The following is a 26,878-nucleotide window of genomic DNA, read 5'->3' on the forward strand; positions in this document are numbered from 1 at the left end:
AAATGCTGAAGCAGAAAAACTGAAGAACAGTGTATATAAGTAATGTTTCATGGTTAGTCATCCACTGAATATACAAATGTACATTAGTAGCGGTCATTCACACCGGAGGAGGGGTTGTCTCATCCAGGAGAAAAGAGATGTCTGCTTAACCTTTGGAGCTTCCCTTGGTATTCAGGTCCCATAGTAAAAAAACCAATGGAATTGAATTAACAGGCAGAACCTGAACACTGCAAACAGATCAGAGCCTGAAGGAAGAGGCAGAGCATGAGAAGAAATCTCAGCTGTCCGTTTGTATTGAAACAGGATTCTTTATATAGAAAGAATGAGCTGTGTTGTCTCACAGCTAGAATGTATCTTGTTCGAAAGGACAAGTTCCAGCTATGTAGGTTCCTACAGATTAACATTACTGCCAGAGTAGATGTGGGTAGTGTGTGGTACTATTGTAAGGTGAAATTTTTGAGAGAGTAATTTTTCACATTTGCCCTGTCAAGATGAATTCAGTGTGTTTTTATATTGTCACTTTGTGAAGTCAAAATTTACACAGTACTACATAACAAACTAACAAATTTACCTGCTCTTACTTTTTCACCGGTTTCATGTTGTATGAAATGCATGAAAATTTCCACTTTTACAGAACACAGAAACAAAGCAAGCAAATGATTTGTGTGTGTATGTGTGTGTGTGTGTGTGTGTCTGGATTGATGATATCAGGTCTTTTATGTCATGACGTTTGGTGACTGTATGTTTCCCAGCAGTTGGAGACAAACTCATACCACAACAGAGTATCATGGAGTAAATAGATATGACAGAGAAGTAGCTAAAAACAAGCATATAATGAGATTGAGGCACTTGCATGCCTTGACTTTCATATGCCCCCTTTCAAACTTGAATTTTCCCTATTGGTCTAGGAAAGAGCAAAAGACAACCCCCCCCCCCCCCAAAAAAAAAAAAACACCACAAAACAAAACAACAAAAAACCACCCCCCCCCCATTCAAAAAAAAAAAAAAAAAATCTATGCGTTTTGACCCTAACCTGAGGTGAGCATGACCAGTGGTGCCGTGCGTATTAAAAAAAAAAAAAAAAAAAAAAAAAAAAAAAACTACTAATACAACCTCAGGCCCCCTGTGGAAATGCTCTAAATATGACACACCTGCAATAAATTAGAACGACATCTACACACATCCCCGCACTCACAAAAAGGATTACTGGACACCACTGTGATAAACTATGGGAAAGCAATTCACACATTTTGGATAGAGGATTCTTGGCTATACGGTGCCTGGACATCATTCAGAAAATATCAAAAGAGATCAGTGCAGCATTAAACCTTCACAATTAGAAAGCCAGAGCTCCACTGGCCCCTGTAAATTTGAGGCATTTTGCTTTCTCGTTTGAAACAATTATAAACCACTATGTTTCACAATACACGACTGACCTAGCATTACAAGCAATTGTGGCCACTAATACACACCAATGCAGAAGATTACTGGAGTATTTTACGTTTGTCTTTCTACATGGCCTCATGATGATAAAGCCCAATGATAAAAAAACAGATATACAGTGTAAATGCCTCCGTTTGCACGATCTGGAACAAAAAAAAAAAAAAAGATCCCAAATAGGAAAAAACAACAACAACCGGTCTTTCCTGCACTAATTTTAAAGTTTACAGTTAAACTTGCTTATCTCTTTGCCCCTGCAAATCTAAATAGGCGTGAGGTATATGTAGCAATCTCTAGACTAGTATTTGGAAACTGCAAACAGATATCAAACACTACAGATAACTCCTGGCACTATTGCCATCAGCAATACCCGGTCATATGCTTGCATAATGGGACACAACTTGCTAGGTATACATCGTTGAATTTGTGGCCTAATTTCATGTGGTACAATTGGTACAATGCGCATAATTATGAAAGATGGGACTTACATTTGTAGGCCTGCAGTGTAGCTTTTATCTCAACTTTCTTGTATCTTTCAATGGAAGTTGCACATTTTGAATAAACAATAAGACTTATAGAAATTTCACATGACACTATTCCTTTCACGTTGCTCCTGTCAAAAAACAAACAAACAAACAAACAAACAAGCACACAAAAAAACAGATTTCAGCTTTTAAACATTTTTAATTTCATGAATTCTGAAACTAGCTCATACACATGGCACATGGTAATGTCCATTCCAAATCAAAACCAAAAATCATTGAATCATTTCAAGGTAGGCCTGCATGTATGGGCAATAAAATATGCTTCTCTGTTTTGTCCTATTTGACTGTATCTCTATCATTTTAACAATACACAATAGAAATTGCAACTCTGGCTTCATGATAGCATCTTTTGCTCGCAGCAGCAATCAAAATATTCATTTGTTCAAATTATGTTCTTTGAGAGGTCACGACAAGTTCATCTCAAAACAGAGGCAAATGTAGATCACCTCTACATTCCAGCTGAGAGAGAACAGAGACCACTCTGGTGTGGGATTCTGCCACATCTTTGTTGGATTACCCACAGGGCAGGGGAGAAATTGGCCACTTCCAGTCAGGGCTGGTGACAAAGAGGGGCTTTCACACTTACCGAGAACTTGACTGTAATCTCGTTTCTGAAACCTGATTAGTGTTACAATTGAAGTGTTCAACATTTTAGCATGCAAAGAAATGAGTCTCCTTGCTGGATGTCATCTAGTTGCAAACGATTATTCCATACACACAGAAAACAGCTGTGTCAAAACACCATGTCCTGCCAGTCCAAACTAACCCCTGAAACGTTTTATAAATACATTGAAGAGTACCTATCTATACATTGATGTGTGCCCGGAAAAACGATATGAACGCACGTGAGGAGCACAAGGTGTGCCCTGAAGAATGATGCGAACGCAAGTGAGACTTATAAATATTACATGCACCTTGCATGCGTTCACGTCATTCTTCCGGGCACACAGTTATGTATACACTCACAGTCACAATGTCCACATATAAAGTGAATACAAATTCAAACTAAGCACTAATTCCTTAAAGTGTGTTTTGAGGTCGATTCATTTGAATTTTACTTTAACATCTTCAGACCACAACTGGCCAAGTGTGATTTGAGAGAGATGTTTGGGAGAAATGTGATTCCAGTTTGCATTTACATTAACATTACAATATACTTGATTGTTATGAAACACATTTGGAAACACATTTGTGTACAAAAAAAAAAAAAAAAAATCACAATTGCTTTGTCAGTGTGAAAACCCTTGAATTATATTGGATTACTTCAGGTTCAAAACTTGGAAGGATGTTTTCGAGGAAGACATTGGTGGCTGGCCAGCCTAGCGGGGAAGTGGGCAGGATCTTTTGATCACATGTTCAGAGACAGGAACCCAGAGAGCACCGCTGTGTGAAACATTTCCCTCTGGAGAGGGGTGAGACAGACACAAGTTTAGGGAGGATCCGAGGGACGGATGTTGGGAGGAGAGGATGTGGAGGAACAGGGGGAAAGTGGGATGCTCTACTAATCCAGTCATAATTAGATCACTGAATATCTTGGGGAATCCTGTACCATCTGCTTCTGTCTCATCCTTAGAAAAGGAAGGACCTAAAAAAAATAGGGAGGACAAATTTGCTGGATTCATGATTTTGAGACCATTATGCCCGTGGTGGTGTTTCAAGGAGACTAATATAGCACTTGCTTCTCCTTTATTTAGCACAGCAGACAATCAAAATGATGACGAAGGTATATCATAGCTCTGGCATCCATTTTAACAACAATGTACCGTAGTTACTATGAATCCAGATTACTTAGAAGTAGATGATATGTGGTAACATGCCAATGATTATTGTCATAATCTTAATGTTGAAGATGTTCAAGGAAATAACAAAGTGGGCTGACATCCAAAATTGGTTCCTTTTGGTATGAAATCTATTCAGATAATCATTTCAGTGCATGTAATGCTCAACGCAATCACAGAAACATTGATGTAGGCCCTATGTAGTCCCACATAAAAAATAAAAAAAATCTACCATAAATGTTGAACACGCATTACAGTAACAACAGTTGCTTCCCTTCATTTTTTTTTTTCTGTTGTTAGCCCTGCATCACTCTCTGCTCCAAGAAACTGACAACTAAATACCCTCAGGCATTCTACATTGTACAACTGCAAAGCTATACTGTAGTAAAGCAGAATGTAGAATAAATAAATATTCATGAATTACCCTAGCCTGAGGACATATGAAATAGCATGCCTGACAATAAATGAAAACATCAGTATTTGTTTGTTGAAATAGAGACCAATAATGTCATACCACCTTTCCATTCAGTTCCATTTCTTCTTTTGTTTCTTGCTTTATTTCATAGAAGATGAAGAAAGCAGTCAGTAGGGTCTCTGTACGAGACTATGCATGCTAATTCAAAGACACATTCTTTTTTACTGCGAATTGGGTAAGGGGGAAGTGAGGGAGGGCAGTAGATCATTTGGCTGTGTTTAGGTTCTGGTATTGAACAAAATATTTGACAAACACCAGCAGACATGAAACCCCTCTGTGTTTACACTGGCTACTGTCTGTTCCTTCAGTCTTTCTGGCTGTTGACAGAGCTATTAAAACACAGGGAGAAAGAGAGACATCACCAAAAGGCCACAACTGGACAGGACGCATCCTAGTCTATACACACAGACGCTAAGATTGCTTCCGATAGGCATAGCAGGTAGGCCTACATCATGTAGGCCTAATAACAATTGATATGTTACATAATATTCTGGCAAACCTCAGCTACCGCGACGGTGAAAAACAGTGATTTTATTGAAAGCACTATTTTCAGCTGAATCATATTCTGCAATGGTTTTTCTGGATTATTCAGTCATTTTCTATTATCATTTTTTACTTTTATTATTTCTTTTTTTGAAATTGACTCATATAGTCTAGTAGAGCCTAGACGATTTACTGTTAAAACCAGAAATTTTTGCATGCATTTTAATTTCTAGTTTGTGAAATTGTGATTCACGAAATCAAAATGCACACAAAAGTTCTTGTCTTCACTACATGTATTGAATGCCAGTGATAATTCATGAAAATTTCTTGCTTCACAGTATATAGGCCTACACATGTTCATCTAATGACATGTTACAGAAAATGGTAGAGAACTGTTTTCCTTGCTCCCTCTATATATAGGCCTACATCAATACCATTATTCTCTGGCTAATATGTGTGCTCCCACAAATACTCAATATAATGCTCCATGAGAATGCCTTCTGGGATACAAGCCACTCTATTCATCAATGAAAGGATCTTACATGTATATATGTACATCAGAATCAAAATAAAACTCCTAGAATTTGTGCATTTTACTAATTACTGAAAAACAAGCAAAACTACACAATAAAAACACAACAAATGCACATCTAAAGGTAGCCATTTGCGAGTTTCCTCAAATGCCATAACAACCTGATATCCCGTGTTGCAACACAAATGGTAAAGGTTAAACTTTGTGGATGCAAATGTTGCACAAATTCTTTCCAGTGAATGCTCAATGCCAAGCTGGTTTTCATTAGGAGCAGAGTAGAGGAATGTCGTTGTTGTTGTTTTTTTAAAAAAAAAATACTGGATGAATGTTGTCTTGCCAGCCCAATACCCACTGCATCTCTGGAGGATGACACATTGCCCCCTGTGGACTTGCGGCACCCACAAAATTACCTGGATCAAATTTGTGTAGCTATGCACGAGTGGAGCCCACACTCTCACATGACCAGCCATGAATGTACTACGTACATGGGAATATTGATCCCCGCCCACTACCTTGAAGAGTGGTGTCTACTCAAACCCATCAGTGGAAGTCTGTAGTTTCTTTTCATTATTCATCTCATTCGGGAGGAGGTGGGGTGGGGGGGGGGGGGGAGGAGGTGGTGTGATGGCAGAGATTATACCAAAAAGTACAAATGGTGCCAAATGCAGCCTTCATTTTGAATTATGAATTCATATGAACATTATTTTCCCCCTCCTCCAGTACTAGATTCATACTAGTATCAAATTGCTCTGGGGCTACAAAAATCTCCCCTTAATCAGAAACTACTCACAGGGATTAGTAGATCTAGTTCAGTTTTCAGGCATTTTTTTTTTGCCACACTATATGATTTTTTTTCTTTAATTTCAAGTTAGGCTACATGAGTATCCTCTAGAAATGACAAGAAATAAGGTTTTTCATCACAACTTGAGAGAAAAAAAACAAACAATTTTTCCCCTTGACACTTGTAAAAACTTATTTCACATAAAACTGAACAAGTTTGGCTTTAATTCAATTTTTAAGAAGCCTGCGCATAGGGCAGACTTAAATCTCTCTTCTTTTTTTTCCCTCAAAGTTAATTAATACCAACCCAAGATTATAAAGATGTAAATTAAAAAAAGAGACATTGTACATGATTGGGCAAGAGACCCTGGGCAAGGCGATGCAATTTAGGGATGTTTTTATAAACTCTTTTCCCCTGCACCCTGGTTTGAGAAGACTTGTTGGATGAAAGAAAATGGAAAACCTGGGAAAGAAAGGGGAGAGCAAAAATGTACTGCTGCTACCAAAATGGCTGAAGAAAGGGAGGTCATAGGTCGCATGGGTCAATAGACCATTACAATGGTTTGCCAGAAGTAGTCTTGTGGCTTAGGATAATCACAGGAAAGGAAAGAAAAGGGACAAGCTCTTTTTGGTATAGAGAAAAAAGTAACAAGCTTGAGAAGTTGGCAAGCAGGTTTGTGTATTTTCTGTGACAGCTGTTTGGTGAAATATAGGTTTTGGGGGCGTAAGTTGAGAGCTCATAACAAAGGACAGAGCACGGCAGCGATGTCTTTTCTGCCATTTCTGGCCATCAATTCAAATTCATTTTTCTCTCCCCAAATGTAAGGTGTAAGCAACACACCTTAAACCAGACCAGTTATTTGTAGACTTGTGCAGGAAGCACAACAATAAGGGTGACCACTGTAGTCAAGTGCTCACTCTCCAAGGAACGGCAATCAGTACAAGTGCAATGTATCACTATCAGTAACACTACTCCTACTAGTACTGTACTAATCCCTACTTCAACCACTTCTACCAATACTACTACTAGAGTACTACTACTACTACTACTACTACTACTACTACTACTACTACTACTACTACTACTACTACTACTACTACTACAGTACTACTACTACTACTACTACTACTATGATTGCTACAACTGTTGCTACTATCACTACTACTACTACTACTACTACTACTACTACTACTATGATTGCTACAACTGTTGCTACTATCACTACTACTACTACTACTACTATGATTGCTACAACTGTTGCTACTATCACTACTACTACTACTACTACTACTACTACTACTACTACTACTACTACTACAACTACTACTACTACAACAACGACTACTACTACTACTACTACTGTACATACTACTACTATTACTACTACTACTAATACTACTACTACTGCTACAGTGTACTATTACTGCTACTTTATACAACACTATAATTGTAATTCTTACAATTCTTTTTTTTGAAATGTCAAGTGATCACTTACGGCAAGAAGCATGACATAATACGCTGTATAATAAACCTTTGAAAAAAAGTATAAAAGTTTGTCTAGAATCATTTGAACTGTTAGGCAGCTAAACACATAGGCCTACATCAGATAGTAGATATCAAATTCATGCAACTTCTGTGGCAGATTATAAGGAGGCAGGAGTTCGTATTATAAAAGAAATACATGTATGTGTATCTTTGCCATTTTATACAACATTGACAAGATTGTAGGTTCGAAGTCAATGTCAACATGAGTAATTTGGAGTTCCCAGTAGTTCTGACATGTTACATTTACAACAAGATTCAAATTGCTTTAATCTGCTTGTTCTTTGTATATACTGGATTTACTCAAATCTTTACAGATCTGCTGTTGTTACATCATCACATTCATTGGGTGCAACCTTTTAATCCGACTGATCTTTTCCTGTTGTTGCTGCATAATTAATGTCATAGAGCAAGACTTTTTCTTCACGGTGAATACACCACTTCAATCTGTTTGATCTATACCTGTTTTCATTCATATCTTTGTCAGACCTGCTGCTGTTGCACCATCAATTTCAGTCAGCTTGACTTTTTCTATGAGGTAAATAATCCTTTAAGGTCCGCCCACTGCTCTCTAGTACAGTTGTATTTTCCAACATTCACTTTCACCAAAAATTCCTTCAGGGATTTTTTATGGGGCAGCTATAAAATGAAAATCTAAACATTGAACACTTTCCCCACACAATTCCAGGCAGCAAGATCAAATCTGTGTGGGTAGTTTCCCTGCTGTATGCATGAACAGATCTATCCTGTTTATACTGCTTATGATTTTGTTTTAAACCATTTTAGCAACCAGACTGAAAGCCAGCCACACACAGACTTCCTTTTGTTACCAATAACTGTCACAATCATTTATGCCGCTATCACATCATACATGTTGTTGAGCTATTGATAATCATATTGCCATCTAAATATTTTGCAGCACAGCAACCCACAACCTTCAAGATGAGCTATGTACATCCAGCTGCTGAAGAAATGGCTCTTATAAATACCTGACATAAATCCTGCTATCTCCATAATGACTCTACAGCATTCCAAAAGATTAAGTCATAGTTCTGTCTGAAGGCATCTTCCCTATTTTGTTTTTTAGTACCTTAAAGGTATTGCTTACCATTATATTGGGAGCAGTGATTTAAAAAATGTCTGAGTTATCACATGTGATGAATATGTGTAGATCGGTTGTATCACAAAATATCCTACCATATAAAAAAATATATATTTTGAAGCACTATTGAAAGCTGGGTTTTTGTTTCATCTGCAAATGGTAAATATACAAAATGTTTTTATAAGTGCAAGTTTTAAGTGAGTCACTAGATGAAGGAACCTGTCTAAATTCTCATCTGATTCCTACAGGCCTACACTGCAATACTGGTCACATTTTTATTGTAGTTTATCCCTGTCTTCTAATGTTTTTGTTTTTTTCCTCAGAAATCATCCCCCTTTATACCTTTTACATATAGGAAATAAAACACAGAGATATGAATATCGAACCTCTTCAGGAAAAATATAAAAGTGTGTCAAATTTGTCATTTTTGGCATATCCCAGTTGTCTAGAAAAATAGTAGAAACATTATCATAAAATATATAGCACATATTCAGATATTCATTTTGCCACATAAGTGATATTGAGGGTATCATGAATCCATACAAGTCAACATGCATTTGCATTACATAGTTCCTTTCAGCCTACATGTAAGTAAATTTCAGCAAGGGAAGCTGAAAAAGTTTGAAAAATTAATCCAGCTTCCTCTTCTGTAGAATGTCTCCTGTGATGTATAGGCCTACAGGGTCCCTGGACACTAAAAATGTCAACCTCATATGAAATGGCACTGAATGCTCTTGTTACAAATATCACCTGACATTCCTGCACACTTCCTTATCACTAAAGGGTGCCTAAAATATGGGAATGGTGGGGGGTCTCCAAAATAATACCCCCATATATATCTGAGGCTGCTTTCACACGAGAGAGAAATGTAATAGCAATGCTAAATTACAATTATGATTACATTTACAATTCAAATCATCATTCGCATGTACACAACCAAAATAAGGCTTTGCAGATTCTGCGGTTTTGAATATCAGAACAAGGAGGGGAGGTGAGGCTTCTTTCTGAGTTCCCACCAATCATTGTTGAGCTCACTTTGATTGCAGGGGAAGCATTTGAGGAGCGCAGGTATTTTTTTTTTCTGCAGAAGTGGTTGAAAGGTCACTATAAGCTCCTCCCCCCCCCCCCACAAAAAAACAACAACAACATGATTTGGAGGTCAATCCACAAACATGGGCTGTTTCGTTCAGTAAGTCTGGAGAATCGTGATTGGAAAATACTTACTGTTTCGTTCCATAATTCTTGAGAATCGTGATTGCGATTCCAGTCTGCATACACATGGCCAAAATGGGTCATTTGAATCATGATTCTAGTGACACGTCATTAGAATCGTGATTCAAATTACGCACTCTCGGTACGTGTGAAAACAGCCTAAGACTACAGTCCCCAAACCATTTCTGCTAACTACCCCCCACAGAGTGACAGGGCAGGCCATGATCACTAAAATGTCCATGTTAGAAAAAACTACATGTTAAAAATGACAAAGGCTTGGCCCATATATGCATATTTTAAGAGTTCTGACTCAATTTTTTGCCATTTAACATTTTATGTGATCCTGCAAATTCCAGTGCTGGCAATATAAATCTCTTGTTGATACTGTATTTCAGAAAAGGAAAAAAATGTAACAATATCTGAGAGACTGCATTTACTCTACAATAGGGCTATCAGTTTGTATTAAAGTCCACGATGTTACATTCCACAATAACAAGTATGTGACCGTACAATGAACCTGCTCTCATTATACCCAGCAATATCAAAAACACAGTGTTAGCTATAATTCTCTCAACAGAAGTATCAATCCTTAAATTCCAGACAATCCCTCACATATCTCCCCTCCCCTAAGTGACTCAAGATCAGTTTGCCCGTGTGTGCCAAATAAACTTAAAAGATATGACACAGACATTATAAGGCCCGTTTACACACAAGGGAAAAAGTGAGATTTAAAAATCGATTTTCTTATCGCGATCAAAATTTTGAAATTTTTTCCTATGTGGACAGAAAAATTTCACTAATTTTCGCGATCCTAATCACGATCCAACTCGCACTATTAGTGCGATTTTTCAGAATAATCGCAATTATTTTGCCAAGCATCATGTGTGTGAACGCGATGGAGATTCGGAAATCGGTATTTTTAATCCCATCGTTTGTAGCGCGTGAACGTCAACATTATTGGGACCGCGGGGTCAGTCTTCGGTCATGCAAGATTCGCGCATGCGCAATTTGGCCACTGATCGTTCTTTCCTTGCTGCGAAGTGCGATTTTTCCTTGTGTATGAACTGTCGAAAAAAAAAAAATCGAAATTTGGATCGCGATTGTAATTTTGATTTTCGTTGTGTGTGCACGGGCCTATTGTCCTTGCTTTATCATGTTCCCAATTGCTTTCACTAGAATTTATTAGAGTCCTTTGACAACTAATTAGCAAAGTAGTAAAATCCTTAAAAAATAATCATGGATTTAATCATGGATTTACAGTAATGAAACCCATTCTGTAGTCCAAGCACTAACGTGTGACTACAGGTACATAGAGTGACTACAGGTACATAGAGCTCCTACTAGGCTACATAATTCCACATAACATTAGTGCTGTATAACATGAAACGTAAAAATATACATACACACATTTTTCTCATTGGGAGGGAATGTCATGGGGGGGGGGGGGCTTAGTTCTCATGATTCATTTGCAGAATAGTACGGCAAACATAGACAACTGCCTGGACATTTTTACCTATTTTTATTCATTTATCTTTCTTTCTTTTTTTTTTTTTACAGATAATAAACAATTTACCATGAAAAACCCACTTTTTTGTTACTATACAATGAGAAAAACAAGCATGTCTACACAGCGGTGCTTGTTGTATGTGCTAAATTTTATTGGAATCACTCAAGAACTGTGGAAATGGCTTGCTCTGCAAGCTTTTGCCCTGGACCGTGCAACAAACCAAAAATGGTAATTCCTACATAATACCCCTTGAAATGTTGTCTAGCAGGTTTATTCATACTGCCCCCCTTTTTTTCAAACTTTGTCTGGGAGGATTTAATCAATCATTACTACAAATTTATCCAACTTTATCATTAAAAATCATACCAAATTACTAGTAAACAACAAAACCTTTTTAAAAGTGTTACTTTTTCTTTTCTAAGAAGATACTACCAACTCCTTGTACTCTCTATCTCCCTACAGACCAGACAAATGTTCATACACACTCCAGCTCTCCTGATTTCCTCCCATGCTAATCTCCTGAAGATCTATCAAGGGAAGAGACTTCATGAAATTTCTGAAGAGTGTCTAATACTGAAGAAAATCAGCCATGCAGATGGTAGAGAATAAAACTTCCAGTACTAGGGCCATATAATTTTGCCAGTTTAGGGCTACCTGCTTACCTGCTTCACTGAACTCTCTGAGGATATCTATTCTACTGCTTGCTACAGTTCAATCAGTCATTATTACAATTTATCCAACCTCACCATTAAATTCTTACCAAAGTAACAACAGAGCTTTGTATTTTTTTTTCTGTGTACAAACAGAAAACAAAATGCCACCAAAATTTCCACTTTTTATCTCTCTGGTGACCAGATGAATGAATGCTTATTCACATCAATTTGTTCTGTTCTCTTCCAACACTACTCTCAGTGATGATGTAGGAGAGCTGACTGAGGGGATCTCAAAAGAGTGTTGGTCAATGAAGAAAATCAGTCAAGCAGATGGGAGAGAATAAGACTGCATGCATTGGTGCCAGATATTTTGCCAATTCACAGCTACCTGCTTCATTGATCTCTCTGAGAAGAGCTATTCTACTGCATCACATGCTCATGTCTGTGGCTTCTTCTCTGATGATGACGACAAGATGTTCTGAGTGATAAGATTGTAATTCACTGAGGGAGAAATGAATCATTTCTATGTATTTTTCTCCTACATAAGCTGCTTGTATGAAACTCACTGGGGGAAATTTATAGTGCATGAATGCAATAAACAAATGCAGCAAATTGTAGGTTGAATATGCTCACACAAACAGCATGGGATCCATATGAACAGTGGTACCTCATGAAATAATGTCCAATCACCTCAGTAGAATAGACATTTTGGTTCGATGACTTAAGTGGGGGTTTTTTTTTTTCTTGGATACTTCCCACTTGTTTTTGGTGTAAAATGACACAGATTTAAATTGTTCTCACAAAAATTAAACTCCAGCATTGTTGATGAACACAGAGCATCATACTGGAGTGTAGTGATTCATACCAAGGTGATGTTTTGCTACTGCCCCGCAATGTAGCTCCCTCCATAATTTCCTAAGCCCCATCTTAAATGTCAAAACACCTAAAAAAGTCCCACCTCAGCATGTGATTTTATAATCCAGTGGAGCCTGGGTTCATAGTTGCAGTCTGCTCATGATTTCAAGTTATAGGTCAAGTAAGCAAACAGCAAAACGAAATTCTGGGCTAGGGGACTTAGAGTGGTTTCACACGTACCCAGAGTTATGTAATCTGAAACATGATTGTAATGACGCAGAAATAGAATCAAGATTCAAATTACACATTTTTGCCATGTGAATGCAAAGTTCAGCCATGAAAATATAATGAGGAACTACACTACACAAGAAACATATCATCAATAGGGTGACAAGACCTTGTATCTGCAATTTTGGTGAAAATTACTTTTTTGGATTCATGGTTAGATAATCAGTTAAGTGATGTCCTGTCCAAATCCTAGATGTCTTATCCCAAAAATGAAGCCACCACGGCATGTCAAAGGAATATCTATCCCATTTCACACAGTGCTTTGGCTATGTTTTTTTGCTTTTCTGAACATTTGACATTTTGCAGATATGAGGTCTTGTTGCCCCAGCGACGATATAAAGCATACTTCTGGAGTCAAATTCGTAGCATTAAAGCATTTGCTCTGAATTCAGTGTTCATGCAATTTGAAAGAACATGTAGGCTATATTACAAATCTTCTGCTGAGAAAATCAACAGGGCATGCACAATCTTTTGCTCAAGACTTGATCTCCAATACAATGGCATTTCAAGTGTGGGTCTTATAGGAAATGCATGCTTGATCGAGTCACAATTTTATTACTTAGAGAAATATTTAATGCTTTACACAAGGCATCTGGTGTACATTCCTTTGCAATGACATGTACAACGCAATATTTAAGAAAAAGTTTTTGCTTTTTTTTTAGATCCCTCTTTGTAACATCTTACAGTTAAAATAGTGATCTGGTTTTTTTATATTAAGTTTTTAGTTTGTCAAGCAAACAATAATTTTGTGATGCTATGAGCTTTCATTTCTCTTCACATATCACGCTTTATGCTCAGAGCTCTGCAAACAAGGGCAGTTTAATTTCACAAACCAGTATATCATATCTTGTGGGACATCAATCCCAACCTATACAAACCTATAAAGTGGCTAATCCTCCGGGATATCTGCCAGCATTATTTCACCACTCAGAGATAAGAAAAGAAAATACAGACTTTATATTTCCAGAGGGCATTATCTTCCCTGTCTCTCCTCTCATTTCTAGTTTTTGCTTTCTTCTTTTTTGAATGATTGCATTGGCTACAGCACTTGTGCCATTTATCAAGCAACATTTGACATTTCTTTGCAGACATTTTTAAATCCCAACACCGAATAGAGATCTCCTTCTGGTGTCAGCGCCCACTAATCTCCATTGGGGAGAGAAAAATAATGGCCCTCTGATAATCGCTGCTGATGTGGGTGATGTTATCCCCGCATGACCATATTGCTATCTTCTCATCTCATCAAATCGTGAGAGAAAAACTACCGTGGATATCGGATGGGAGAACAAGTGAGTAGCAAGGATGAAGGAGTTCAGCTCGAATCAGGGTCTGCGCCAAATCCTATGTCTTGTATCCCTTTTCTTTCTCCTACCACCCGAGTTGAAATCCATGTAAATTATCGGGGAGTCGTAAGCGATTTTGGGTCTTGAAGTGACTGGCAAAGTTTGGATGACACAAGTAACCAGGGTGGGATTGTTATAGGAGACATTCGCTGTGGGATCATATATTGTACTTTAGAAATAACTGTATGTTTCCCTTCCCTGGGCAAGTATGTTTGTGTGCGTGTGCATTTGCATGTGTGTGTGTTTGTGTGTGCATGCTTGTGAGGTACAGGCTGTAATAATGCATGTCAGATGTTAGCAAGTCTGCAGGGGCAGAGGACATGAACTTCTTAGAAGATGAATGCTGTACCTTCACTACAGAAAAGTACTGGCTCCTGACTAACGTGTAGTCTCATCACAAGGCTGTTCCGCAGTAAAAAAAAAGGGGGGGGGGGGGAAAGGAAGAAGAAAAAGAAGAAAGAGAAAAAAGGTGACTGTGGTACCTAGTACACTACAGGAAAGTGGAGGATGCAAGAGTGGAAAAAGTCAACTATGAATGATGATAGCCTAGAGTACAAAATTCTGGCCGTCATAACCATTCATCACCATGGAAAGTGGTTCTAAATAATCTCATCTGACCTGGTCTGTGAACGCTATTGTTATTATAAACCATGCTCGCACCAGGTTCCAACTCAAGCTTTAACAAAAGACTGTGAGATCATCACTTTGGTACTCTTTACTCTTGCCTTCTGTAAATCTTAAATACTGCACCTTATAGTAGGGTTTTCCTGAAAAAAAGAAAAAAGAAAAGAGAGTGAAGTACCTTTGAAATGTGCCCTTTGAAATGTGCATCTCAGTGTATAATGTGTGCAGTCTAATGAAAGAGTACTTGCATGTTGTGCAAATTGGTAATACCACATTTTTCATGCCAAACAAGAGCTCGAATTTTGAAACAATGCTTGAATGCGTCACTCATCAAAGTTGATCGAGGTTATTGATAACTGCTACTTGATGACAAGGGAGGAGAAGCAAAAAAAAAAAAATGTGACAACAACAAACAGCACAGTATAAGTAAGGAATGAAAAGAACTTGACCTCTAGTCATTGCTCTCTGTGTATCAATCCCAAATCACTGCTAAAGTAGGCTTCGAGTGACATTTATTGGCACTAGGATTGGATAATAGGCTCTCTCTGGAAGGTAGGACAACATTCCAGAGTCGTCAGTGCTCCTGGTTTGGGGAGCCGGATGATGGGATGAGGCAGGCAGGGCACGAGATGGTGATGTTGTCACGTCAACGAGAATTATCCCACGGACCGGCTGAAAGTGTACATTCACATGTGGCAGATTCCTTGTAGTAACGAAGGGTGACAAGTTTATCTCACAAGTTCACCACTTCATCGTATTGGGTCAAAGGTCGGAGAAAAGGTCACAGTGTATCTCCTCCTCGTTTTCTCTTTTTTCACTCCTTTTCTTTTCCTCATTCATTTTTTTTCTTGATTTACTTTAAATACTCTTTCAATTCATTTCAATCCCAATATCTTTCTTCTCCCCCCCCCCACCTACTATCCAATAATTCCAAGGTATATAGCTCAGTATAAACTCCCCTTTCTCCACTGCTTCCTTAAAGGACAAGTTCACCTTCATAAACATGTGGAGTGAGAGTATGGCACAATATTAGTTGAACACATTAGTGAAAGTTTGAGTAAAATCGGACAATCCGTTCAAAAGTTATGAATTTTTGAAGTTTCAGCTCTAAGACCCCTGGATGTGAAGACTACTACAGCTTGTGATGTCATATGTATAAAACAATATAATGAAAATATAAAGAAAATTCAACATATTTTCACTTTTCTCTCATAATTAAAGAGCACTTGTCTTGCCTCCTTCAGAAGGCAGGGGGAGTAATATTACCCTTTACATATACAGTATGTCAGTTACAAGTCGAGGAAATGTGCACTTTTTTCAAAAAATGAAATTTTGTAGAATTCTCTTTACATTTTCCTTATATTGTTCTACGCATGTGACATCATCGACTGTAGTAGTCTACCTATCCAGCAGTAACTGCACAGAAACTTTAAAAATTCATAACTTTTCCTCAAACTTTTACTGATGTGTTCTACTCATATTGCTGTATTATCTCAATCCACATGAATATGGAGGTGAACTTGTCCTTTAATCTTCTGTCATCCTGGTCCTATTCTAATCTTTACTTCCCCCAATGGCCTTCTAGATTGCCTTTCAGACTGACTGTATTGAAAGAGAGGCTTTATGTTTCCATGAACTCACTTTCAGACTGCAGGAGATTTTGTCCCCATCCTAGCTCATCCACTCAAGAAGGCAGCATTCAGCTACTGTAGGACCTACATAGGCCGAATACTTTGCAAGGTTTTTATTTATGCGAATTTTGTGAGTCGGGTGCTATTCGCGAATTTAAAAATATGCAAAAATATAATCCCGACATGAATGTGAGATGCAGGCATACATTTCTCTGTTTAGTACCGTACTCCCCAATCGCAAATTTAACCACTCGTGAAATTGTAGGGAAGTCCTGATTCACGAAAAAATTAGACTCGCTAAATATATGGTGTATAGAGTTTATCACAGAGATCATCGAAAGGCGAATGACTCTTTAAAGGGAAGATAAACCCCAAGAGCAATGTGGATTGAGTGAAAGCAGCAACATTAGTAGAACACATCAGTGAAAGTTTGAAGAAAATCGGACAATCGATGCAAAAGTTATGAATTTTTAAAGTTTTGGTGTTGGAACCGCTGGACGAGGAGACTACTAGAGGTTATGACGTATGAGTGGACAACAATACCAAGAAAATATAAAGAAAATTCTACAAAAATCCATTTTTCATGAAAATTACAAATTCTATCAACTTGATATTGACATATGTTAGGGGTAGCAATTATTCCCCCTGCTTTCTGAAAGAGGTTGGTCCATTGCTCTTTCATAATTCTAGAAAAGTGAATTTTTGTTGAATTTCCTTTATATTTTCTTTGTATTGTTGTCCACTCATACGTCATATCCACTAGTAGTTTCCTCATCCAGCGGTTTCAACACCAAAACTTTAAAAATTCATAACTTTTGCATCGATTGTCCGATTTTCCTCAAACTTTCACTGATGTGTTCTACTAATGTTGCTGCTTTCACTCAATCCACATTGCTTTTTGGGTTTACCTTCCCTTTCAGATAGACATGATCCTACATCACAAGTTTCATCACCTAAAGTCTTGAATATTCTGAGGGAAGAGTGAGCATACCCTCAGCATAGCAAAGGCTACAACAGAGAGGCAAGATAAAGTAACTCACATCTGGAAGGAAATAATGAATGTCTCAACAATATCACACGTATCATTTTATTGGAAGCTAATACTGTACATCCTCAAAGAAAAGGAACCGGTTGCCCATAAATATTTCCAAGTACATGGAAGCTCAAGGAATTAATCGGCAACTTAATACATGGTTTTGATGACTTCCTGTTTATCAAGGCACAGTATACCTTTAATGAGGCTAAGAAGAAAGAGTATCCTAGCGAAGGGCAAACAATGCTATATATCTTAATTCCTTCCTGCTGATAAGGTGGTAGTATGATGCTTAGAGGTCATGTCATTTGAAAGAGTTCGCATCATGAATGATAACACTGCCTTTAATCTCTACAGACAGTCACAACATCATCAGTTTAGACTCTTGCTCAGTCAGTGCATATGTATCCAAAGCTCCTATCATGTGTAGCTCTAATAAATTCTTGACTCTTAACCCATGAAGGATGAGTCCCAAATTTATTCCGGCAAGTGTCTATGGGAAATGTGTGTTGTAGCAAAATCAGCCCGTCCTCAATGGGTTAAATGATTACTAGACCTGTTATCACATTACCTCATGCATGACACCAGTTCTTGTTTCTCCTTCCTTCCTTTCTTTCTTTTTTTTTGGGGAGGGGGGGGGGGTGAAGAAAGTGGGTGGGGCAGAATATAATTCTCTGAATAACAGCATTATCACCTATTGGGGTGTGTTTTTGTCTTTTTTTATACATTCGGTTTACTTGATAACAAAGTTAAATCACTGCATCTGGACTTGGGCCCTACTGTTTTAATGCAAGAACGGTTTCACACCCAGGATCCTGTCCGAACTCAGACAAGCTGATGAAGCATCCAGGATTAGACGTGAAACCGCTCTCAGAATTAGAACAGTCAAGATGCAGTCATTTCAATTTTGTGCCTTTTAATTGAATGTTACAAGAGATGGATAAATCAGAACTTACATCAATAACAAACGAAGACATGACAAAAAAGGTGGGTGTGTATCACAAAGTGTTGTACCAAAACTTATGAAGGTTTATTATACCTGAACAAGTTTTTCCTGAACAACATTTCAGAGTCAGCACTGCAGTAACTGGACATATTCTATGCCATCAAACATAATTTCCAATCCACACAGAAAGGAGCAGTCTTTGAGTGTCTTGAACAAGTAGGGCCTATGCTACAGCTAATTTAGGCCTACACATTTTTGACAAAAAATTTTCGTTGAAACAACCTCATGTGGAAGTTAGATGGGGTGATAACATCAGTCTCCTATTGATTGACCTGCACACAAAGCTGTAACTCCCATGTTTTAGAGAATGTTTGTACCTACATAAAAGCATTCTGACTCTTTCAAAAAAAGTTGGATAAGAAATGATTAATTTTACTAAATTATTACTCAAGTTTAAACAAGGATAATTCTTACAATATATACATGGACTTATGTGTCTTAGAAATACAATACTGTGAACGTTGTATCGGTCCATCTAGATGTAGATGTTCTTCAAGAAAGAGAGGGAACCACTGAGTGTAACCTGAATCAAAACATCCCCCACGTCTCAGAGATGCATAATCTAATGAACTGTTTCACGTTACAAATTTTCGGGATCTCGGCTCCCTGGGGTGGGTAGATCCAGGTTGGCAGGGGAGGCTGGCCTGCTGGGATCGGGGGACTTCAAATTGAATTTTATACACTGTCCTTTGCCTCCACACACATGGCCTTCAATCCAGACAGTACGAACTCATTACACTGATCAATCCCTCGTACGTACAAATCAGCCTCTTTGTCACTTCGTGATGCGCAGACCTTCCCATTAGGTCTACATGAAATTGACGGCTCTTTTGATTATCAAAATTATTACTTCTTAACATTTCTGTTTTTTCCATTTACTAGTGTTTTTCTTTCTAGTCACCTGCATTTCTTTAATGCTACCTTAATCTGTTGAAGACTAATCCAGAACAGGTTAACTCTTCTGCCTTTTTGAAATGCTTCTCTTTGTTCTATGGATGTTGGTGTGCATGTACAGTATGGCGTGTGTGTGTGTGTGGGGGGGGGGATAGAGTTGATAGGCAAAATTTCAAAAAAAAAAAAAAAAAGAGGAGAAAAGAAATAAAGTTACAATCAAATTTCCCCTTGAACAGTGACATCTGATCTCTCCGCCTGTGAGATCTCAATGATGTCTGTAGAGCCCTGCTGAGAATCTTCCATAGCCATTCACAGGTTTTGTCCACACTACTGGGAACTGGAGGCTGAGAGGTTAACACAAGAGGCATCAGGGCAGACACCTCTCCTTCAAGACGAGTCTCCCCCCCCCCCCCCATTGTAGGGGTTGTTGTTTGAACAAGTTGTTAACACAAAACTGCCATAACGGAAAAAAAAAAAAAAAGAGCCAAAAAGGAGTGCTGATGATTGGGGGGGGGGGGTGGGGGGTAAAGTGTATTGCATTGTCCCCACTTTTAGCTCCTTGTGCGAGCTCAAACACTTAAACGTGCCAAGCCACGCAGGTAGCTGAGACCGTAAGTATTGACACAAAAGAGGTGATCTGCTAAATCGACTGCACACTGCACTTCTAGGCATGGGTAGGGACACGCACTCCTTCTCTGCAGAGAGTGGTACAATTTTTACACTCACATATAACTGGTGTCTTCAATCCTCATGATTCCCAGGCAGACTTCAGTGGATAATTAAGGGAGAGAGTCTTTCTGGTTTATATGTCCCTTTGATAAAAACATGCAGTAAAACAAGTTGGGCAGCATAAAAGCATAAATTTCTCTGCCAGTTACTGAACACCTGTAGATGATCGACACTCCCAAGAAAGGAAAGCTTTTCAAATGAAATGTCATCAAGCTGTCTATAACTTTATAAACATGGTACTGTAAATATCACAAACCTTGAATCCATTCTGGTACAAATGTAGAATCAGGCTGGATTGTGCTTTCAACTCAGAATCATACACATTGTAGATGTCATATAGAAAACTTGAGGAAAATCTAGTCTGCTAAAAGAAACACAGTGGACAGTGGACATACGGAAAAAAAAAAAAATATGTGGGAACTAGAAATGTCGCTATGGCGACTGGTATGCCTCCGCCATAATGCATGATTCTCCTAATAGGTCTAGATAGTACATGTGGACAATGTGTGATTACATTTTCACAAAATTGGCAAAATATTAAAATGACAAGTTTGTCACAAATGTGTTGAATGTTCACCTTCCTTGACCTAGGTTTAATTGGATGAATAGGAGAGCATGTATTTGGGATTTAAGAACTGTAACTTGACTTTGACCCATTCAAACGTTTATGCATTGAGTAATTTTCAAGGTATGGAGAAAAAGTGGAATTTCTGTATTGAATAGTAAATTGTTACCATTTTCATCTGGCCTTTGACCCTAAAATTCATTAGATAATCACTGTCAGGCAGAACATGCATAAATATGTAGTACGTTTCAAGATAACCTGAGCCACTTCCGAGATATGGAGGAAAAACTTAGTGCAGCACTTTCCCTTGATCTTTGACCTTTTGACCTTTGAGGCAAAAACAAAAGAAAAAAAAAAACTTTCCAGAGAATCTCTATTAGGTTATACATGCATACATCAAGTGTAAAAAAAAAAAATAATCCTGCTGGCATTGCATAAACAAGAGGGCAATAGTAAAATTTTGAAGTGTTGCCCTTGACCTTTGACCCCTGACCTTTGACCCCATGAACCCTAAATTCTCTAGATAATCACTGCCAGTCAGTACATGTAAATATACTATGTTCCATGAAGATACCTTGAACAATTTCCAAGGTAAAAAGAAAAAAGGTGAAGTTTTGATGTTTTTACTTGACCTTTTGACCTTTGACCTCATGACCCAAACTTTCACCACAGAATCTTAATCGGGTAATACATGTATACACTAAGTTTCAAGAAAATATCTTCTGGCATTGCATAGATATGATGGAAATAGTGAAATTTTATGTATTTGACCTTGACCTTTTGACCTTTGACCTTGAGCATGTGCACCCAAAAGTTGATAGGCACAACTTCACCCCCTAATACACATACATGCCAAGTTTCATTAGGATACCTCAAAAGGTTTCGATAGTTACCCTGTCCACAAAATTCATTACGGACGGACGGAAGGACGGACGGACGGACGGACGGACGGACGGAAGGACGGACGGACGGACAACCCGAAAACAGAATGCCTCCGGCACCACTTCGTGGCGGAGGCATAAAAACTGTAGGACCTATACCTCATATAATGATAAAAAAAAAATAATGAAGAAATGATAGTTGCATTGTAATAAGGAATTCAAGCCACTGAAATGCCTTTCAAACCATGAATACTTCCACATGATAATACAACTCGTAGGATGCCTTGTTTATGGTGAGCATGAAAGAGGGAAAAGACAACTCCCTGATCTGACAGTGTTTTGTCACAGCTACAATTTGTACAGTCAGGGTATCGAGCACTTTTTGAACGTCATTTGTAAAACAAATAAATACTCCCAATAAAATGATTCAGCTGCATTTATCATTCAATCATGAACACTCCTAAGGCATTTCGTGATCAACGTACGCGTATTTGAAGCGATGTCTCTTTCCACTCACCGTTGCACATAATGCCTTTTGGTAGCAAGCACCCGTTGCCTTGAAAAATCGCCAATTCGGTGCATTTTCACTCATTTCCTCTGCCTCGATCAATATCTTGGCAATTTACAGGACCGCTTGGAAGCATGCAAACAGAGTATTCGAGGCACGCTCCCTTCGTATATGTGCATACAACACTAACATACAAATTATTTCACACACACGAGAGAAGGATTCTGTCATGCTTCACTAGGTTTGATTTACTTTTAAGTGACATGCCATTTTATGATGCAGTTGTCTTTGAGAGAGAAAAGGTAAAAGACACATATCTATTATTAGTTGAATTTTTATTAAAATTAGATTTGAAATTTGTAATAAAAGTTATGTAGCTTTAAAGTTCCATAGGTTTTTTCACCACAGTGTTAACCCGTTCCATACTGCATTCTGAAATGCACATAGACTTAATACGCAGGTCACCAGGTTCCCATATGCAACAGGTTAAGGCCACAATCACACTGATACATGTCTGCATAATAAGTGAGGTCATGATATCATTATGATACCACTTTAATATAGATTCACCTGAATTGAAATCTTCACAAAATGTTGCCCTTTGCCCCGAAATGAAAAGGACTGAATCATGTTCTCTAGCACAACATCATTGCGGAGTTGAAGTAACTTTTGAAGTAACTAAGTTGTTCGAGTTGTGAGTTTTAAAAAAAAACCATCAGCTTATGCAATCACATGATTTATGATCACATTTATCATCACACGGAGCAAAAAATATAAAAAATTAAAGTTCTCAGCATCTTTATTTTCCACTTGTTTCAACATAGAACACTCTAATAAAGTGAACTTAGACATGAGTGAATTTTTCAGTTTGACTTCCCCAACCACTCTATTAAATTATCTGACAATCACACTTATTTCATAGATTGTTTAATTAATACAACATACAACATGAGCCTGCTAACATGGACTGTTACTTTTTTGGCTGTAGTCCAGTGCACCATTAGACCTACTACTCTGAAAATAAAAAACACGTTTCCTCTAATTCTTCTTTCCTCTTCTTCATTCTTGATTTCCTTTTGCCTGTATTTTTTTCTTCTTCCTCTTCAAAACAATCCTACTTGTTCATGTACACGTAGCTCAAAAACTAGAAAAAAAAATGAATATATCACACTCATCCTTCTTAAACTTTGTCACTTATACAACTATGAAGCTGCTGTTAATAATTATCTCAGTGCAGACATGATACAGTCGATATAAAGCGGAAACCAAGCTCCATGCACGGCTGCATACAGAAATAAGCTTGCAACGCTAAACAGCTGCAAGCTCACGAACTGCAACAGTATCAAAGCGACATTTTCCACGTACCCAGACTGACTAACAATGATTCTGACCACATCAAAAGATTGTTTGCCGCCAATAACATTCCAATAGACATAATATCTGTTTCCCTGCTTGGTAACAAATATATGTGAGTCCCGATGAATTGGGCAACCCCTCCCCATCCCTCCCTCCTTTGTATGACGCTAACACCATACCCATAGACTGATGCAAGTCAAGTGAAACATCAGAATAGAAAAGGCACAACTATTCAAATCTGTACACACCAATCATTTCTCACAAAACACACAAGGCGACCACACATAATGTACAACACAGTCAACCAGTGTAACCTCATTAATAAACTAGGAATGGTACAGTTTTGGTTGAGATGGGGTTACAGGTTTCCCACATTTTTTTTTTTCATGATGATTTTTCGAGATGAGAAACCTCTTAAGAAATATGAAAGAGCATATAATTCTAAGAGGAATACAAAGTTTGTTTGATGAAAATTGATTTTGAAATGGCTGAGATATCCAAAACAAAGAAATCCTAATAAAAGACGGGACCCACCTTATACTACACTGACTATGTTTGACTTTGTTTTTGGATATCTCAGCCATTTAAAAACCGATTTTCATCAAACGAACTTTGAATTCCTTTTAGAACTGTATGCTCTTTAACATTTCAAAAGTCTTTCTCTTGCAAAAAATTAAAGGCTGAATCCTCATATCAACCAATACATACCATTCCCTTATATAATGCATTTGGATATGGTGTAATACCTGATAAAACAAGGTAATTTTGCAGGTACCATCCCTGTTAAAAATATACTATTTTGCTCCCCCCCCCCCCCCATGAGGGAATACAAAATATCACAAAGAAATTTAGATTGCCCCAAGCAGCTTTTTAATAACAAGGTTCTCCTGTACAAGGTGTATACAATGATAACACAATCTGTTTTAAAAAAAGTGTTTTACAATTGTATGACATCATGCAATGTAAAAGCCCCATCCAGGGGCACTGCATAATTGCTAAACATGCAGAAGCATGACTGGTAGTAGTACAGTTTATGCTGAGATAGAGATTAAGGTTTTAACTTTTTGCGAGATAATTAGAAACCACTTATGTTTACTTCCTCTAAGAATTGTATTCTCTCTAATATTTTGTATTAGTGGTTTCCAATTATCTTGAAAGTATTATAATCTGAATCCCCATCTCAACCGAATCTATACCATCCTTTCAAAGAGCACAATTTTTTCTACATAAAGAAGTGAACATCAGAAATTAAAACCGATGATACACACATTTCTAAAGTTGCAATTTTTTTTTATCCCACACATACTTATTCTTTTTATGGGAGATATTACAAATATATTGTGTCTTGCAAATATTCCACGCTCTAAAATTGTCTCCTTTTTTCAATTTTGAAATTTATATATCCAGACAGCATGGACCCTCTATCAATAAAGAAAGACAAAGAAAGAAAAGCAAAGAAAGGAACAGAGAAGTTGGTGTGCTTCATAGTACACAATGGAGTGTATGAAACACATCACGGATCAGCCCACTCATCTCATCCCAGTCTTAATAGGCTGAAAGAGTGGGGAAAAACACAATAAAAGAGCAGTTATGGTTGGTTGAAGCAGGGTCAACAAACTCTAAAGGAGACATTGCTTGCAATGTGGAGTGCAAAGAGTCAAAAAGTCACCCCCTGCGGGGAGATTGGGCAATGAATATGAATTTATGGGTGAATGTGTACGTGTATATTTGTATATTTTTTCTCTCCGTTACCAGTCTCTCCTATCCAAACCACATTCCCATCCAACAGAAAGGACAGAAAGAAAGAAAGAAAAAAAAAAGAAGAATTATGCTCTGTACTTTAATTTAAAGGGAACAAACACCTGCCTTATTGAAATTGAAATTGAAACTGAAACTTGACATGCTACTTTGCAGGTAAATCTATTATTACTATTGCATGATTGGTATAGTGGTCTCCATTTGATTTCCACAGATTTTCGCAAAAAAAAAAAAGGTGATATAAACTTCTATAATCCTGACTGTATTAGCACATTAGACTGGAAGACACATGAATGAAGAAGTACGCTGAAGATCAAATTTAAAATTGTTTTAAAAAAGTCAAATTATACTATTAATTAGATTCATGCATGCTGACAATTTGAGAGTGTGTGACTTAAAAAAAAAAAATTAAAAAAACCCAAATCCTGCGACAGCTGGCATGACTAACTTTTGTACAATTGGAATTAGCATGCCTCACTCGGCATAATGCAGTCAACCTGTCATTTCCTGAGCCTATAAGCTAAAACATATAATCAAAAGTCCCAAAGGAAGAAAAAGAAAATTCTATTAAAGAGACACATGTAGGCTACTCAAAGGATGGGTGCACTCAGAAGGTTGTGCTGTCAAACGGGGTATTCCTGCTTTCACTTTATCATTACATGCCTTCATTTAAAGATGGCGGATTAGAATGGAAAGGAATTTTTGCGTGAACTTGTATGTCATCAATGCTGTCTTCCAATTTAGTGACAGTGATCCTTGAATTTAATTTGACTCTGTGTGTGCTTCGGAAACCTTTTGGCTGCTTGAAAGAGAACTCATTCAACTGCAACCTGAATGCCACATAATGAAATTGAAATGTACAAAGTAAAAGTTATACAATTCAGAGGTTTCTAGCCACATCATAATTTTATCCAAAAGACACATGCCACATAGTGTCTTCCATATGGGGATGCTGCTACCTGAACTACTGTAAGCTTAAAGGTCCAGTTTACCTTTGGGAGCAGTGATTTCAAAAATTTTCAAGATATCATATTTGATGCATATGTGTAGGTCTGTTGTATCATAAAACATCCTACCATATGAAATATTTGCAATAAAACCTAAAATATAAGGAGATATCAGGGTTTTTCTCAATAAACCATAACTGTATACGGTTTAATCTGGAAATTTTTTTATTATAACTATTGTTCACATTTTGTGTATTTAACAACACTTAACATCGATTATACAGATTCAAATTTTGACAGTGGTTGTTTCTATCCCTTACTCACATTTTAGAACTATTTCATAGCACTATTGCTTTCATCTGCAAATGGTAAATTATGCCTTTAAAATACATATAACAGTAGTTTAATCA

The 26,878-nt window shown here is 37.6% G+C and overlaps 1 protein-coding gene across 1 annotated transcript in view; it reads right to left on the minus strand.

Annotated features, from left to right (window-relative positions):
- Positions 1–26,878, minus strand: part of LOC140239965 (exostosin-1-like) — a 129,884-nt gene that overhangs the window by 44,191 nt on the left and 58,815 nt on the right. The window lies entirely within an intron of this gene.

The sequence above is a fragment of the Diadema setosum genome, chromosome 16, assembly GCF_964275005.1.
Source record: "Diadema setosum chromosome 16, eeDiaSeto1, whole genome shotgun sequence".
Classification (NCBI taxonomy): domain Eukaryota; kingdom Metazoa; phylum Echinodermata; class Echinoidea; order Diadematoida; family Diadematidae; genus Diadema; species Diadema setosum.